The 18,563-nt window shown below is 42.8% G+C and overlaps 1 long non-coding RNA gene across 5 annotated transcripts in view; it reads right to left on the reverse strand.

Annotated features, from left to right (window-relative positions):
* LOC137157387 (uncharacterized) overlaps nt 1-16,883 on the reverse strand; it is a 62,296-nt gene extending 45,413 nt beyond the window's left edge. The window contains exon 1 of one of the 5 annotated variants that reach the window (XR_010921103.1): nt 16,783-16,883. This is a non-coding gene — a long non-coding RNA (uncharacterized lncRNA). Of the gene's footprint in view, nt 1-12,138; nt 12,158-14,508; nt 14,696-15,940; nt 16,075-16,782 lie in introns of those variants that run through there. The other 4 variants (XR_010921104.1, XR_010921106.1, XR_010921105.1 and 1 more) reach the window with 4 other exon arrangements.
* Between the last annotated feature and the right edge of the window lie 1,680 nt (nt 16,884-18,563).

The following is an 18,563-nucleotide window of genomic DNA, read 5'->3' on the forward strand; positions in this document are numbered from 1 at the left end:
CAAGGATCTACACTCACCCCTACAAAGCAAGAGAATGACAATACTTAATACTCACAGTGGATTTAATCCAGCTGACACATTTTAATTAGCACCATAAATCATCACTTTACAAATGTTACCCCCGTTTTCTAAATTGGGAAACTGAGGCCCGGTAAGTAACTTACTTAAATTCTCAAAGAAAGTCCATAATAAAGCCAGAAATAGAACCTAGTGACTCTTGACTCCTAGTCCAGCATGTACTGGAACACCACAGCCTCTCCCCTGCATCCAGCTGTTACCTACTGAAGTCAATTTCTCTCTCTACCCAGAAAAGCTCTGCACAGAATAGCATCTCCCATGAGTGACAATGAATCAGGGATAAGGGGAGAGTGTGCGCCACTCTGAAGTGGGTTGCAGCCCATGAAAGCTTATGCCTGCAGAAATTAAATGTGTTAGTCTTTAAAGTGCTACAGGACTCTCGTTGTTTTTGCTGTATACAGACTAACATGGCTACCCCTCTGGAACTCTGACTTTGGTGGGTTTTCTCCAGGCTTTCCATGTTATTTTGATGCTGTTTTCATTCTGCCCAGGACAGCACTGTACATTGACACACTATGGTATATTTATTCTAGTTAAGCAAAATTGCTGGCCCGTCTCATTTAAAGCTCCAGTGTATGTTCAGCCTGTACCAGTTTAACACGCCAGCACCATATGGCATTCTATAATCAGGTGCAGCATTGTACTTCAAACCCAATGCTGCATTTATAATATTATTGTATCCAGTGCAAACACCAATATTTAGAAAGAAAAATGTCCTTTTTATTGGACTCCTGATGATACTCCAGCTGTTAGCCAACACACAAAGAATTTCTCATTTTTGTATTGGGGGAAAGCCCCAAGTATTTGGAAAAAAAATCTTACATCTGAAAGGTACATTTTTGTCCTGCCCCAGTAGGTCTGTACAACTGAGTTAAAATGTGTTTTTTTATTAGATGAACTGCATCATTAAATTACATTATAAAAACTAAAAATGCACCATTAATTTTCAAAAACAATAGTAAATACATCTCATTTCTGATACACGATTCTGCATTTAATTTGTGCCCTGGGCCACATTTTTCTAGCAGCCTCACTCTCTTCCATTATGCAGACTATACAAATGGAGCTAAATTGCCAAAGACTTTTTTTTTTTTGGCCAAACGTCTAATGTGAAAATAAATGAATTTCTAATCGGCTGTTGCAAAAAGAAAAATTACTTTTTGATCTCGGCTCAGCCAAGCAAGAATCCACCTAACTTGTGTAATAAGATGCCAGGGTATTGTATAGGATGCAAAGAAAGACAAAAGGCGAGACACAGAGACAAACAGACACAGCAGTAAATTAGGTTAGCACATTCAGTTCTATATGAGTAGTATTTCTTAATTAAATATACAGAAGTTCCACTGAGCTTGAGCTGAGTTGCTGGAGGGGCTTCCCATTTAATGTAGCTTCAGTTCTAAATATCCATAGATCATTCCCATTTGCAAGGGAAACCAAGAATTAACAGAAAGACTCGGGGTCCCATCCATAAACCACTGGGTAAATGAGAGGATGGGAACACTGGAGAAACAACATTTTTAACATTTAATATACCAGGAATGGATTTTGACTGTTACAGAAAGTCTGGTGATGGCTATTCCTAGCTATTGAATAGAACAGCCAGTGCATTGCTATAGCATGTTATAATGCTGCACACATTGCTATTTATTGTGCGACTCCGGCTAACCAGAGCTCACCCTTTCCTTCCTGGGTAAATCTCCACCCAAGTCTAGTGTGTTTTTTAAAGGACTTGTCCTTCAAATCCCAGGGCCAGAGTTCTCCCAAGCAGGATGTGAGTAACTGCCACTGAAGTCTATTTGGACTTCAATTACATGAAGAGATCAGACCTCAGGTTGGAACAAAATGACATGATTCCTTCCCCTACCCCAGAAAATGACCAATTCCTGCTAACTTCTCCAAGCTCCTTACAAAAGGAAGTAAGCATTATTCCCCATTTTAGACCCGTTTCAATGAAGATTTAGAGTTCTTCAGGGGACAAGCAACAAGGCATCAGGCCCCGGCTTTTAAATCAAAGCCCATCGGCTGTTATAAGTCATTTTCTTCCTTCTGCCAGCATTAGCCGCAATGTAGTAATGTTCGATTACGAGGTACTTAGGGTTGAGTTCCATTTTACACCTAAATCAAGGATTCAACCTGCTTATGTCTGAAACAGACAGAACACCCTCCCCAAAATTACAGCACTCAGAATACAGAATTAAATTTACTGTTTTGCAAGTAAACTCACAAACTAATTACTGGGTTAAGTTATTAATTATAGCAAGAGTCCTGTAGCACCTTAAAGACTAAATTTTTTTCTGCCCACGAAAGCTTATGCCTAAATAAATTTGTTAGTCTTTAAGGTGCCACAGGACGCTATTTTGCTAAAAATAGACTAACATGGCTACCCCTCTGGAACTCATCCACATGCAAGTTTTTAATTATGTTTATTATGCTATAGTGCCCAGGATTCAACCCAAAATAGGGCCTCAAGTATGCAGGGCACTGTCCAAATGGTATAGGAGATAGTACTTGCCCCAGACAGCTCATACCCTGAACAGATACACAGTGTGGAGAAGAGACAGAACACACATCCGGAGTGAACAACGTGATATTTGGCAGCAAAGGGCATGATAATTCCATGATTTTTCCCAGGGGGTGGGTTTAGCTAGGAAGGAATTAGGTAAAGGGAAAGACAACACAAGGGAAATGAATGGGGGTGGGGAAGGGCAAGGGAGAAGAGGACGAATGAGGAGAAGATGTGGAATGAGGCTGAGGTAAGGACACAGGGGGTTGGAGCAAATAGCTGATCAGCAAAGAGCAGAGAAAGTCAAGTCAAAACTGTAGAAGATACCAGTGTCCTATGGTCCCTGCTTAAACTAATTCTGCAGCTGCTGTGCAGATTTCAGTCTCTGGATGTTTCTTCCCTGTAGTTTATTTCCCCAAGGACACAGGGCTAAGGGAGAGGGGGACACTTCAGGGGTTCTAGTACTCCCTACGGGGAGGGGGGAATCTCTCTTGCACGGTTTTTGGTCAGGATGATTCAGGGGAGGGGTAGCCCCAGCTAGGCCCCATTTTACCCTCTCCCCTTGTGCAACAGTACCTGCTTATGCAGCTTCAGCAGCCACTCTGCTGGCTTTCGTCTAGTTTAAACCTAAATTTAAACCGGTGCCGTTTAAGGAATGTAGTGTCTGCATCAGTGTTTTCTTTGTCCCAAATCATCTCAACAGATGAATGGAGAATTGTCAAGCTGCCCATATATTTAATATTGAAGTCTTCTTTGTGAGCTGCATTTGAGAAAGTTAGTTTGTAATTAAGCTAAAAATTGTTAGCATTGTTTTATTTAATTGTTACGGTATAGGGTACCGACAGGCTCCATTAACTTTTAAATGAGGCAACTGTGACAGAAACGCAGCCAGTCACCACTCTTCCTCTACAGTAACTTGCATGCAACAATTCTATTGGTTGGAACAAGCCACTGATATGAGGAAGAGCAAACACGTGTCAAGAGTTCGCGTTGGTGGGTTAAACAGCAGCATAGGTTGGACCAAGGAAAGGTTCCATAGCTGCAGGCTTGGCTGGGGATCAGCGTCTGAAAGACTTCCATGGCACGGCTGCTCCACGATGCAGTCAGGCAGCGATGCTAGGGGGAGCTGAAGCTGGAGCATAGGGGGAGCTCTTGGGGACTAGGCTCCCTTCACATACAGCTGTTCTCACTAACAGGCCCTTAAACCAATAAGGGAATTGCAAAGCCAGGGCCCGATTCACCATTACACTCTGATTGTTTTGCCCTGTTCTAGTGATGCAAAAGGCCAGTGCATTCTGGCTTTAGTGGTGAATCCATTCTTGGAAGTTAAAATACAAAGTGATTTACAGTTGATGCTATTACCTAGAATTCGCAGAATTCGATTTTTATTGGTTTATAATTTGGGTATTGTTTGTTTTAGATATTTATGCACTTAAATTTTTGTGTTTCTGTTGTGGGAAATGATGGGAGGGTCAGACAATAATTATTTAATGATCGTAGGTACTGAGATTCCAGAAGGTAAGTCTTTAGAACCATTAAAGCACAAATTGTCAACACCACATCAAAATATGCACAGTACACACCCTTCAATCAAACTCTAACGTTCTCAAGCAGCATTTTTCTTACTTTGCCTAACTGTGCATTTCAATCATCATCAATGGAAATATTTTTGTTGGTTTGTGTACAGTGAAATAGATGTTAACTGACATTTTTACCCATAATCTTTCCAAACCTCTATATATTGTTACATCATTAATATTACATGGCAGCATTCTCTTTGGGCTTCTTGCTTAGTGTTTGTGTATGAATTATTTAAAGAACAAACCAACCAACCAACGGAAATTCCATGACAAAAACTAAGTTGAAATAGAGGTAAGATTGCACAATTCATTAATTTAAGCATAGAAACTTTACAAGAATGGAGGGAGCTCCCTTTGCCCATAGCCTCCTACCCCTTGAATTGGCAAAGAACTCTCCTACAAACTTGAGAAGGTAGAAATTGACTGAGAAATAACTCCAACCCTTTTATTAGCAAACACACAGTCTGGTGCCCCCCAGGCACTGATCAGAGGCCTCCTTCTCTTTGGGCTCTGGCTAATTCTCACATGCGGTACAGGCTCCATGGCCCACAGATAGGTTGTTCCCCGTGCCCCAGCCCAGATTCCCAATGTGTGTCCCAGCAGCAGCTACTGTCATAGGTTATGTGCTCAGGAGTGAGCAAAAGTAATCTCTCCACCATCACCCTGTGCCTGTGCCATATTTGGGGTCAGGAAGGAGTTTTCCCCTAGGTCAGAGTGGCAGAGATCCTGGTTTAAACTAGTTCAAATGGTGGATTCTCTAACTTGAAGCCTTTAAATCATGATTTGAGAACTTCAGTAATTCAACCAGAGATTATGGGTCTATTACAGGAGCGGGTGGGTGAGGTTCTATAGCCTGCAGTGTGCAGGAGGTCAGACTAGATAATCATGGTAGTCCCTTCTGGCCTTAAAGTCTATGTGTCTATGAGTCTACAGCCAATCCTATGTCCCCACTTGGACAGGGTAGAGTTCCTGCTCTGGAATGGCATTCCCCTCTTCCAATAAGAATCTAGCTAGCAACAGATAGTCATGGGTGGGATTTCATACTAGCCCCCTACTTCAATGGTGTGATGTGGCCATCTCCCCTCTTTGCCCACCCCTTAATCTATCTGGCTGTTGGGGGTGGCACTGGCCCTTTTACACCGCTGCTGGCCGGTACAGTGGGGACTCCATTCAAGAATGCAGTAATTATCCCCTAAACAACCATTATAAATTCAGGGAATTCAGAATTAGGATAAAGCTGGGTGAAATTTTTCAGAATAATGAAGATTCTGCATCACCAAAATGTTTTAGGAATTCATGTCTATTTTGCCAAATTGTCTGTACTGAAAAAGAAAAATCTGTTTTGACTTTTTTTTTTAAAAAAATTACATTGTTGAGATTATCAAGCAGAAACAACTTTTCATTTTGAAGTTTCCTTCAATTTCTTTTAAAGAATGCAAAAATATAAAAGATGTTCAAAATCAAAAATAAAACATTTTATTTGAGGTCAAACAACCTGACCTGCAAAAATTTTCCCCCAACTTTTCGGTTTGCTGTAAGTTTTGAAAACTTTCATTTTCAGTTTGAGCCAAAAGTGTGTGTGGGAGAAGGTGCTGTTGTTATTGCGGGAGGGTTGTTTGTTTTTGTTTTGTTTTTTTGGGTTTGTTTGTTTTTTTTTTTTGGGGGGGGGGGGAGGGAGACTGTAAGAGAACTGAAAAATCTGGTAAGAGAAATCCAAACATATTATGGTAGGTTGAAAACCCCCAGGCAACGTTAGCTCTGCCCTATAGTGACAATAGGAGCGGAAAATATATGAAAATTGTTTTTTAAAAAGCAGTCTCTCTCTATTCTAGGATCACAAACACTAAAATGTCAATCATAATTATCTGGTTATTCCATGACATCTCACCAGGGCAGAGTTAGGGTTGGGCAGGTGCATGCTTTTCCATGTGTGGGTTTCTCTTACCTTCAGTCTTAACTCAATTGACTGGGGTTTTAGTGCTTGGTTTGGGGGTAATAATGTCAGTGTCATACCTTTTACCCTTCAGTTACTGGCTGGCTTAACCTTGCCTCTATTTTAGTGTCATTTTTTGTCTTGTAATACATAGAGACAATCGGAAATCAATCCCCAATGGTCTGAAATAGCATTGGGCAAACTATTTGCAATGGGTAGTTTATTCAAAGAATAGAATTAAGCTCCTTTCTGCTCCAAGTATCCATAGACTAACTTTGATTTTCTAGGACTTGTTTGAGAGTTGAAGCTGTCTAGTGAATCGAGGAGGTTCACACATTTCTGCCTATGGATAAATTGTGAGTGGCTGACATGCATACATTCCTGCCTAAAGATTAATCAAATGGTATTCACTGCACTGGTCACTTCAAGTAGTCACTATCACCAATTTGTTAGTCATACAGAGTGATTATCTACCTAAAAAAAAAATCACATGGTACTGTTGCTGCTCCCTGACTGGATGGCTCAACCTGCAAAGAGCTTTCAGGAAGATTGTGCTGCCATCTCCAGCATGCACAAATGCACGTGGACACACTCACGTGTATTCACAACACTCCTTTCTGGGAACAGAAATGCCCTTGTACGAATGTCACAGAAGGCAAATAAAAGGGGGTCATGGATCCAGTCAAAGCAAAATTGCATGTTTTAGTCAAATGAATATGCATGAATAATCTTCTGCACTGTGTGCCCACCTCTGTGTGAAGCCCTCATTTATACAATATCTAGTAGAGATCCTGATCCTGCAAGGTGCTGAGTGCCCTCAACTCCTAATGGGCCACTGCAGGGTCAGGCTCTCACAGCTCTGGTGGAATGGAGGGATTTTGACGGACTGAAAAGATGGCTAACTTCCCTCCAGGCAGAATATTCCATTCTACCAAGGGGTTCTCTGTGACAAAGTATATAAATCAAGGGGAAAGTGAGAGCTGAGAATACTACCTGCAAGAACAATAGGTGATTACTACTATAATCAAGGCCAGGACAGATATGAATATCCTTACTTCTGGAGCCACTTGGCACCCAGATTGAAGTGAAGCTGAAGAAGCCTAAGGTCAGAGGTGGATTTTTAATGAGGAGCTTTGTAATGCGCGGTCTCTTTGTCTCCCAGGTCCCCAGTCAGATCAGGCATCATAATAAGATGCTGCTGGTTACATAGCAAAGCAGCAAACTCAGAACTAGCGGCAGCTGGAGCAGTGCTGTAAAATGGCATCTGGAATTCATTAAAATCCCTCATGCCACCATGCAAGAAATAATAATTCCGTAGTAATAATAAAAGCACCCACAACTTTCCTCCCAAAAAGGGCTATTTCAAGCTACACTAAATTATTTACATCATTTTATTAGCCTGCAGCCGACATAGCAAACCAGGGGAAACGAGGACAAAAGCAGATATTCAGCCAGGGCAAAGAAGTTACAATCTCTTTGCATTCATTGTTAACAAACCAAAAGGAAATGATTCAGCACAGAAATTAGCATGCAAGACCCTGCAAAAAACAAACATGGCACAGGAAAATAGATTTTGAAAGCATGAGATGAATTTTTAGAATCTTGCACGCTGAATATTAACCAAATCCTAGATATTTGTGGTGCCACTGCCTAGAGCCAACACTGCTTTCTGTAGGGTGACCAGATGGCAAGTGTGAAAAATCGGGACAGAGGGTGAGGGGTAATAGGCTTCTATACAAGACAAAGCTCCAAATATTGGGACTGTCCCTATGAAGTCAGGACATCTGGTCACCCTAGTTTTCTGCAACCCAAAATCTCCCATAACCAGCACTGCCTTCTCTGATCAACATTGATATTTTAAAGTCTTGTGTTGCCACCCTTTGACCTATGCAGATAGCCAAACTTCAGGGTCTTGCAGGGTTGTTTCCATTAGGATGAGAAATCGGTGGAACAAGTTAGGTAATTCCTGTCTTACTTTCTTTTTCCTTCCACAAAGCCCTGTTTCTCTAAAAACAAACAGCATGCAGTTTCCTTGCTCTGAAATCCTCAAATTTGTCCCTCCAGCTAGCTCTGTGCTCAAGTAGTTTTATCCCTCTGCTTCCTCCCAAAGTCACACTCAATGCCTTGTCCTGGCTTTCTTCTCTGCCTCCAGCATACAAGCTACAAACCAGTATCCCAGCCCCTGCATTTGCAGCCACAAAATTCCTTCAATCCACAAGTTTTAGCTGTGACCCGCCATGTGGCCAAGTGCCTGGGGTGGTAACCTCTAGTGTTTACATCTGTCTCCACCACCTGAAGGGGCTTGATTGCTCCTTCTGTTGAACCTGAAGGAGGGTGCTTGGCACCCACTGGTGTTAACAAGGTCTGCCATTGTATTTGGATCCAAGACTTCACAGGTGGCAGCCATTAACACCGCCCAGTGCAGCATTTTTTCATGTTATTTTAGTGCTGGTGAAAGGTGCCACGTTGACAGCCCTGCAGACTGAACTCCTCCACGTCCAAAGTACAGCATGGGAAAGAGTAGCAAGAGCTTTCCCACACTGGCCTACAAACATGACAACGCTGACAAGGCAAACAAAATAAATGGGACCCAGCAGTGGTCATGGGAGACAGGAAGCACAAGAAAGACACACATGATGAATCCGTCCTCGACACCATGTGGGGAAGACCCTCCATTGGAGTTCTGCAGGGTTGAGCTTTGGCAGGTACTTGGACATAGGAGACAAAGCAAGTGGAGCAAGGGAAAAGCTGCTTTCTGCAGCACATTTCCCTACTGAGCCTGAATGTAACCTACCAGATGTTACGCTGCTCGTCACAGCAACGGGAGAGATCATCAATCAGTAAAGCAGCCCAGCAGCACCGCTTTGCAGGAGCACAGGGCCTCCACAGCAGCTCTCAGAAGACAACCTTTTCTCCTTACTTTTCCAGTGGGGAAAGCACCTGAAGAGTCTGGGTTGGGGCCTCTTGGGATGGATGGAACAGTCTTGGGGAGACTGGAAGCAATTCTATTTGGAGTACTAGAATCCCCTAATACCTGTGTGTGAATATGGTCAACCCTCCTGGAAGGGAGTATGGTAACATATAGAGGGAGGCCAGTTATCTCAGGTGCTGGTTGCAGCTGGGTTCTATTCTCATCTTACATTTCAGTGGGTGCTACTGGATGCAATTTCCAGGGTTACTAAAAGGCAATTCTAGAGGGATTTCTCATCCTCAATCCCATTGAAGACAAAGACAGCCATTCCGTTGACTTTAATGGGAGTTGGATCTGGCCCCCCACTAGGGATACGGGGGTTGAAAGGGGACAATACCATTACAAGCGAGTCTCATCCACTTGAAACACCAAACTGAGATCCTGTTCTGAATAAATTATACATGAACATCTACACATTCTGAGCTCTGATGGTCTCATTGGGGTTTAAGTACACCCATGGAGCCTGCTGGTCTCTTTAGGCTTGATTTCCCTTTCTTGGGTCTCAGGCGGCCTTTTGGGTGAGGCTTCTTCTCAACTGGGGAAAAAAATGAATGATGGCTCTCCCCAGCCCACCCACTCACAATCCCAAAATGAGGGGTCACAGACTGGATTGTGTAGATCTCTAATATGCCACTTTCTCTCCTTCTACACAATGAGATTGCAATAATTATAAATGCTAGGATTCACTCTGGGCATCTAAGTTAACCCCCACTAAGATGAATCGGGACCTCATAGCTAATATTTCCATGATCTCGGCAAACTCAGGCAGACGTTGCTGCTTCACTTGGCACTCTGAACTGGTCTACTCAGAGTTTTTACACCATTTTAACGACATCGGTTATGAACAGATTTGATTAAATCAGTGCCATGCCACACACCCCTCCTCATGTGAACATTCAACTTGACTTTAAATTATTTTAAATCCATTTAATTTAAGCTGATTACAAAATGACTTAACTAAACTGATTTAGGACACATGAGTATCCAGACAAGCCTGCACCAATTCAGTCAGTTGAAAAAAAAATAAATCACCCATTAGACCAGTTAAACCAGTGCAACTTGGTGTCTAGACAAGGCTTCAGTTCATGTTTTCAAAGTTGTTTTTGCAAACATAACAGACAGAGGCTTGGAAATGAAAGCAGCAATTCTGGAGAACAAGAAAGGCAGTTGGAGAGGTGGAGGTATACCAGCCCAATTCAAACCCTACCACCAACCTGCTTTTGCCTCAGATGACCCTGCCAAACCTGGACACATGGGTAATCCTAAACAGGATCCCATGAACTCACTGAAACAGAGATGACTGTTCCTGCTAAATCTGGCCCCCATGTGGAATCCATTACACAAGCACACCTGCTAAAATCAAAAGAATTAATTACCAATTCCATCCAAGGTGCATCTGGCCCTGGAACTGAATGGGGCACAAACAGGCTGACACCCCACATAACTTACAGCAGCCACACGAACTTGCACCCAGCTGCTCATGACCACAATGGGAAGTTCCAACAACAAAGAACATAGTGGTGCTGTAACCACATCCATTCTCCCAGGCCGCACCTCCTGCATCACGGAGTTATCAAGTGGATGAGCGTAGAGCCATTACACCATCCTCTGCCAACTGAGGAATTCCTGTACACCAAGTGTATTCCTAGTAACCAGATCCACTGACCTTACAGCCCCCTTTGCTTCATATGAACATAACAGGCAGTTGGGTCCAATCATTGGGCCACCGCATCAGCAGAGTTTAACAGGATTAGACCCATTGTGCTGCATCTGAACCAGGCTAGCCACATTGCAATCATATTGTAGGGCTTTTGCTAACCCAGCACTAACACACACAGGCAGACAATTCTACAGCCGTTTCCTGATCAGTCTCTAACCTACTAACTGGATTTTTTCTTTTTAAAAAGACTCATTCTATTTTTAGAATGCATATTAATTACCCTTATGCAGGTGCAAAATCAGCCCCCGTTTATTATTATTTCTTTGACTCCTTAATGGCAGTTGTGGGCAAATAAATCCAGTTAATGCAATAAAAGGATTTATTGTCACCCAAATTTACGCCAGCAGTTTAATCATAACACCTTTTCATCTGACAGACTTTTTCGAGAACCGTTTGCCCCACAATTTGTCAGCAGGAAAATGGCCTTGGATAAATGCTGGTAGGAAATAAATGCTAATATGTGGCACAGTCTTTCATTCTTCTAATTGCCCAGGGAATTTAAAGGAGACAGACTTGTTTACTCAAAGTAGGAAGTATGCTGCAATAAATTATCACCATTATAGGCCTAAATAAGTCCCTGACAGTGACAGAACAGGGGGGAGGGGAGGAATGATGGAGTCTTGGAAATTTACATGCCAGTAAATGAGTGTGTGAAGGCATGTATATCCATGTTAGTAATAGCAGTGCTGAGGTATTAATATTTTGTATCCATATGGGACACTCATAAGACACCCCCAGCATTTTAAAAAGAGACAGCCTCTTACCACCAACTTGTTTCTAAGCAGGTAAGTAACAGAGACTATAATTTTAGCGTCCATCTCCCCACACTCCAGAGGTTCCCTTGGTGGAGTGTAATCAAACCTTTTCAGGCAACTGCATGAGTTTCCAGGCTAAAATCTCAGCTGAACCAGCCGGTAGCTGCTACCTCCCATTTGGCTGTGCATGCTCTAACCTGGCATGGAGCTCAGGCTCAGAGCTGTGTAGTGTGAGAAGCCCCTGGGATGGAGACGAATTGCTTCAATCCCTTCCCCAGCAGGCTCCTACCATCCTCACATTTCCCTCCCCCAATGAGGATCTCCCCATTCCCACTTCTTCCATCTTCTTCCTATTGAAAACAAAAATAAAACTGCCTTTGTCACTGGTGCTTCCAGGTGCAGCATTGTATCCGCTCCATAGGAGCTGCATCTCCTTTAGACTGGCTCCCGCTCACTACACTCTCAACCCCAGGGTTACACGGCTCAGATATAATCCACTGGAGACATTTCTGCAAGGGGCTGATTCTCACAGGACAACGTATTCCCTGCAGACAAATACAATCCCACCTCATTTTGCAAAAAGGTGTTATTTCCATACCTAGTGTCAGGTTGCTTTGCCAACTAACAAAGAGCTAGACTGCTTTGGCAGTGGGTGGAAGCCTCAAGTAATAAAATTTCGCTTGGGGTTCAAGGAGCTGAGTCCCCAGTCAAAAGCCCTGCAAGGAAAGTCTGTATTGGAGATGGGCTTCAATCGAAACCTTGGATCTCAGCGCCCTGCAACTTTGGGGAAAGTTCCAATCTGGATTCAAATTCTTCAGCTCAAAGAATCCTCCCTGCAAGACTAATGGTAAGGAACTGCTTTTTATGGCTTAGCCCCAGTCACATGACTGAAATCGGGATTATAATGTTCAGCAGCCTTGTCACATGACTTCACCCGCTACTATAAAGTGCTCATATAGATTTAAATGTCTAATTTAGGCAGCCAGCTTTGAAGGTTTAACTGCCCTCTGTGCTCATTTAGTTTATGAATGTTTCAGGTACACAGAGGCATCCAGGTATCAAAAAAGTTATTAGCAATCTCGCAGAGAGGTGTGTGAAGGTGGCATGAACAAGAGAACCTAAACCCAGCCATTTCCCTCCCTAAAAAGGCACAACACACTTCTTCCTCTCCTCCAGGGACTCTGATTTTTATGCTAGGTACAAAGTTGCCCAGTAGGAACTGATACCCCATGTCTGTCCTTGAAACTGGATTTGCCTATTGCCATAACAACTGGCTGCAGGTGCTGCAAAAAGGACCATGTTTCTCTTTTCTTTTTAATTCCTTTATTTTCTTTTCCTTTTTGTCTTTTCCTTGCATCCCTCTCTAAAAAGAGAGTCTCATTTCTCTGAAACAAATTGCCCACCGCTTGCTTTCCCATACATCACAGAGCGTGGACCGGGCCTTATCAACATGGCTCTGCTTTTCTCATCTATTACCCGGTTTGTTTGCACTTTTATCCCATCGTCCTTGCACAGGGGAGAAAACATCCATCATCTGCACATCTGCCACCTGTCACGGCGCTGTCAACGCTGTGACAGCCAACATGACAAAACTGTTGTAACGCCGCACTGGCTCTGGGGCTCCGAGTTAGAGATTAAACAGCATAAGGGGAAAAAATGTAGAGATAGATGGAGCAGTGACCAGGAAAAAAATTAGCCCCTGTTGGGGGAGAATAAAGCAGAAAGTGGCAAACAGTTAATATGAGCAAGTAGTGTAATTGAGAAGTGTCTGCATGCCTCATTTTAAAAGAAAATGCCATTGGAGGTATGTCTGAGCAGGGAGAGCTATGTTGTGGATTATCATTTGACTCAGCTGGATGTTACTGAAGCAAATAGCTTTGGAACAGATTCTGCCACCTTTGCTTGCACTGAGTAGCTTTATTCCTTGGGTAGTTTGAAATCAATGGGGCTACTCGAAGAGTAAGATCCTACTACTCGAAGATGGCAGAATCTGGATCCTGGTAAATTACACAGATTTAAACATTAACAGAGTTAATCAACAGCACCTGAAATTGGGCCAACTAGGATAAATATTTCCTTTTGCTTCTCCCCTGCTGCCTCCCATGCATCCTTACTAGACCTGGAGCCCTCTCTATAGCTCAGACCACTACATCCTTCTTTAAAACTCACTTCTTTGACAAGACTTATTAGGCCAGTGCTTGCCCATTGCCACAAAGAGCTGAAAGGTAAGAAACAGAAGGAAGGAAAGTCGAAGGACTTGTCTACAGATGGAGCTGTGTGGACACTCTTATTCCTGAATATTTCCATTGCAGGGGAGGTAAATCTCCTGCTGCCCCAGTTTTGCTGTCCCTGGCTAATGCTGTTTAAGTAAGTGTTAGCTATGCTGGCAGAACTTCTCCTGTTAGGGCTTACACTGCATCTCCCCTAAGGGTCTACACCAGTATAGCTATGCCAGCAAAGCATCTGTATTATAGACAAGGCCTTAGTGTGGATGCAGCTATACCAGTATAAAGAAAGTGCCTTTTGCTGTTATAGCTTATTTACATTCCCTTACAGGAATAAGCTATGTAGGTATAAACACCTTGATACCAACATAACTACATCCCCCCTAGAGAGCTGAACTGCTTAAACATAGGGTTTGTCTAAACACAAAGAAACTCGAACGCTTTGGAGGCACAAGACACATGCTGGACACCTCCACTCTATGAACCATTCATTTTGTTGCATCCTGTCCCCACCCCCTTCATCTGTTCATTGTCTATTTAAATTGTAAAGCCCGTGCCTCTTTATTGGCTTATAAAGCACCAAACGCACTTTGGTACCTCTGGGAATAATAATATGAGAGCTATATAAATCCTCATGCTTCAGGATAAAAGATGCTCACTGATTGATGTCAGTAAAATATCCCCACCATAGCCTATGACATGGTGTTGGACAGTTAGATGTACATAATGTAATATATACCTACCTCTGAGGTACCCAGCATTAATGAGTACTAGAGACATGCCAGCAAGTCAGATGAACCATTGGTCCATTCCAAAGGTGCAAATCTTGTATTGGTTTGGGACAGGGAGGGACATATGATAAAAGACAGAAATTTTCCAGACAACATTTTAGGAAGCAGCAACTGGTTTTGGATGCACAACCGGAACCCCTCTAAGCCTGATTTTGCAGAAGTCTTGAGTACTCACAGTTCCAAATGGGGTGCAGGTGCACAGCACCTCTGAAAATCAGGCCTAAAGCATCAGGTGACAGAGGACTGGGTGGTAACCCCCTAGCCAGCTAACTAAGGTGCATTACAGCTAATTAGGAGAAACTTAGGGAATGGGAGTCTGCTGTGCACATAAGGGGGCTCAGAGATTGTTCGTACCTGATTAGCAGATAGGAGGCAGCTGCCAGGCTGACTAAGTAGGGCTTATCTGCTGGCCAGAGGAAGGAAAGGGGCACTCCAAGGGAGTGAAGTCAAGTCTCTCTGCCTGTTTCATAGGGAGGAGAGAAGCCCCAGAGGCTGCTAGCGCTAGTCAGGCAGTGTATGAAGGTAGTGGATGCATAAAGGCACTGTAAATAAACTGCACTGGTGACTGCTAAACCAGAGGGTCTTTTGAGTTGTTTGTGAGCTAAAGGGTAGCTAAAGCAGGGGGGCTGCAGCAGACAATCTTTACCCATCCCAAATTGGACAGCCAGAAAGTTAGGCACCCAATATCATGAGCTACTTCTGCAACCCTCTGTAAAAGGAGCAACTATTGCTACCCGTCTAACCTTCTGTCTACTTAAGTATTTATACAGCTAAGGCTGTCCAAGGGCCTCCTTTAGAGCGTGTTCAATGACTCAGTAAAAAGGACTTCACACTTCTAAATATTGCTATTCAGAGGGTTTGGTTTTGCAACCCTTCCTCACCCTCACCAGCACTTACTTGGATAAGTAGTCTCATTGGTTTCATTTCAAGGGGACTCCTCAAAGGAGATAGTTACTCTTCAACAGGTGGTTAAAGAAGTAGCCCTTAACCTGCCCATGATGTGACCAGCCATAGTAGTGCTGTTACTCTGCATTTACCACCCAAATTCACAGCCCAGAACTTTGCTGTGAAATGGAAGCAGTCTGCCAGGAGAACTAGGAGTGGGGGTGTGCACACAGAACAGCTCAGTTTCAGCAGAGAGGTTTATACATAGCAAAGTATGTTCTTTTGGCTTTTTCCATTGCAGGCTGCAGCAGGGTCAGCCACTTCCCATGTGCCCCCTCTCAGGATGCAGTGTCCTGCTAACAATTTCTCCCATCTTCAGGGCTCTCCCATTATGCTCCCACCAAACAAATAGTCTCAGAGGCCCTTCTAGCCAGGCTTTTATTCTTTTTTTAGTCTCCCAATACAGCCAACCAAAACTGAAACAACAACATAGCATTACCCTCCTGCTCTTGAGATCCTCAGGGGTAGCTCTTCCACAGCTTATTTCAGGCCTTTTACCTCAGGGAGCCTCAGTAGCTCTTACAACTCATACCCCTTCACTGCAGCTTCTTGAGGCTCTTATCCAACTCAGGTGTGTCTCCTTCACAATCAGGCTTGGCCAGCCCAAGGCCCTCTAGCTCACCACCAGGTTACACAGGTGTCTTGGATGTTGGTACACCTCAATCCCTCCTGTTCTGGGCCTATGGCACACGGTAATGTACTGTCCTTCAGTAAATATTTAATATTTCAGTAATATTTCAGCCTAATGCTGATTGCTGGGCTTGGTGTGTAGATGCCGGATGGTATTTAGTGGCCTGTGATATATAGGAAATCTAACTAGACGATCTGGTGGTTCCTTTTATGCTTAAAACTCCATGACTCATTAGAAAGTTTCACAAACATTAATCCTCAGAATACCTCCAAAAGTGAAGTATTATTAAAGAGACACACAGGAGAAAGAGAGTTAACCAAGGCTACAGAGTCACTCAGTGTCAGAGCTGGGATTAGAAGTCAGGATGCCCTAATTCTCAGGCATTTAGAAGCACAGCTGCTCAGTGACCCCATACTTTTTTCCCCACATGCCAGGCCTCTCTCATAGAATTTTACTTTTCCATTTCCAAATAAACCCAGAAAGTACCACCACCAAACATTCATAAGTAGGATTTTATAAAAATAAAATAACTCTTAATAAAGATCAGTTTGGATTAAAGGTGGGTGTAAATTCTAGTGTACTCTTAATTTTATCCCAAAAAATAATTTCTCTCAATAATTAAAAAAACATAAGACATAATGAAAACTTACCAGCTAGAGAGGATGCCCCAAACAGCAGCTCATAGCAAAATAGCCCTATTAAGAGTGCAATTGCTTGGCATTGCCAAATTTATAGGCTCAGTGCCTCCCCCTCATCCTCTGAAAGATATGCTGGGAAAAATTCCTATAAAAGGGAAACTGTGGTGCGGCTTGTTAAGAGAAAGTATGATGGGAAAACTACTGTTGTTAATGGGGAGGGTAACATGTTTTAAAGAAGAGTAGGAAAATGGCTCCTTTTTGAGACAGAACGAATAGCTGTACGAAATGCTAAACCTGCCTGTTCTTTACATTGTTCCACAAATCCATAGAACATTGGAACATGCCCTGTAGTGCAATCTCTACCTGTACCTCAAGTAGTGTGGTGTACATTTATATATTCTATCCTAACAAATAGTAAAATGGCAACCTGGCTCCTCTAATTACATTGTATCATATAATCCTGGCTATTATAATACCCCAGATAAATGCCCTATCCTGTTCTTGGTCCATGCTTTAACTTTTCCATTTCAGCCTCTTGCTGTCATGGAGTACCATATTCCCTTTACCTTGAAAAAGTAAAAAATTAGGCAAATTGCTTATATACTGAGCTAGAGACCAACACCTGCAAAGTAGACTTCTCTTAGTGGACAATGGGAAGATGAGGACTACAGTGGATTGATGAAATGCCCTATCCCTTCATTGCTGCAGTCCTGGTTCAAATCCAAACTGGTTGCAAGCAATATGAGTCTGCTGGTTTCACCTTATTAATTTCCACCATGAAATTTTGTGTGGTTAGCAGTCTTTGCTCAGGGAAGTACCCAATAGCAAGTTAACTCAGAAAAGCATTAGCAGAGGCCAGGGTGGGAGAGAAACAGAAGTTTGCCTACTGTGTACCCACTGTAGTAAGGTACCATCAGGTCCTCACTTTCATGAGGACCAAATTCATCCAGCTGTTATATACATACGAGTAAGGAATGAGAGAATTTTTTCCCAGGCTTATTTTCTTTGAATTGGGACAACGACCATCCACAATTTGACCAAAGTGCAGCCTGACACTTTGGCTCAGTAGGAAATAAGGATTGTTATGGTTAAGAAAGCATGGAAAAGCTTGTATGTTCCTTCCCCCCCCAACTGCTTTAGTGCTTCTGCTAAATAAAAATCCATTTTTATTCTTAAGGGAGCTGAGCAGAGAGATGTTGTTTTATGTCCCAGTTTTTGCCAGTGATGATGTATGTCCCCTTTACAAACTTATCTCTAGATTTTTGCTCAGTTTATAAGCTAGGGGCAATCTTTCTTTCCTAAAGCCTCCTTCTCTTACAGTCTGGAGGAACCTTGAGATTTCCTGCTGGTGATTTAAAGGGCTATAACACTCGCAGGCTAGATTTGTTTTAGTGTCCATAAAACTCAAAAATTTCATAAAACAATTGGTGAAAATAAAATTACCAAAAAATGATGTACTGCCAGCAGACTGTATAATAGTTACGGGGGAAATGGAGAATATGATTCACTGGGGTATAAAAATGACAATGTATTTATTACAGTGCAGTGACAAGAAACTAATTTGTCCCTTTTACTTTTCAGACAGGGCTAGAATTCCGATTTTTCTCTTTTTTGCTTCAGCAATGACAGGCTAGCACTATACCAGTTACACACATTCCACTCAAGAGGCAGCTGTACATTTGCTTTCCCCTACTTGCAACTTACTGTATCTTTGCAAGTAGAATTCTACAGTCCCAAAGTGCTGCATGAATATTAACTCGCTGACAAACAATCTTGGCTAAAATAAGAGCCCG

This window comes from Emydura macquarii, unplaced genomic scaffold (assembly GCF_026122565.2).
Source record: "Emydura macquarii macquarii isolate MOO-44397 ecotype Brisbane River unplaced genomic scaffold, CSIRO-AGI_Emac_v2 contig_1483, whole genome shotgun sequence".
Classification (NCBI taxonomy): Eukaryota; Metazoa; Chordata; order Testudines; family Chelidae; genus Emydura; species Emydura macquarii.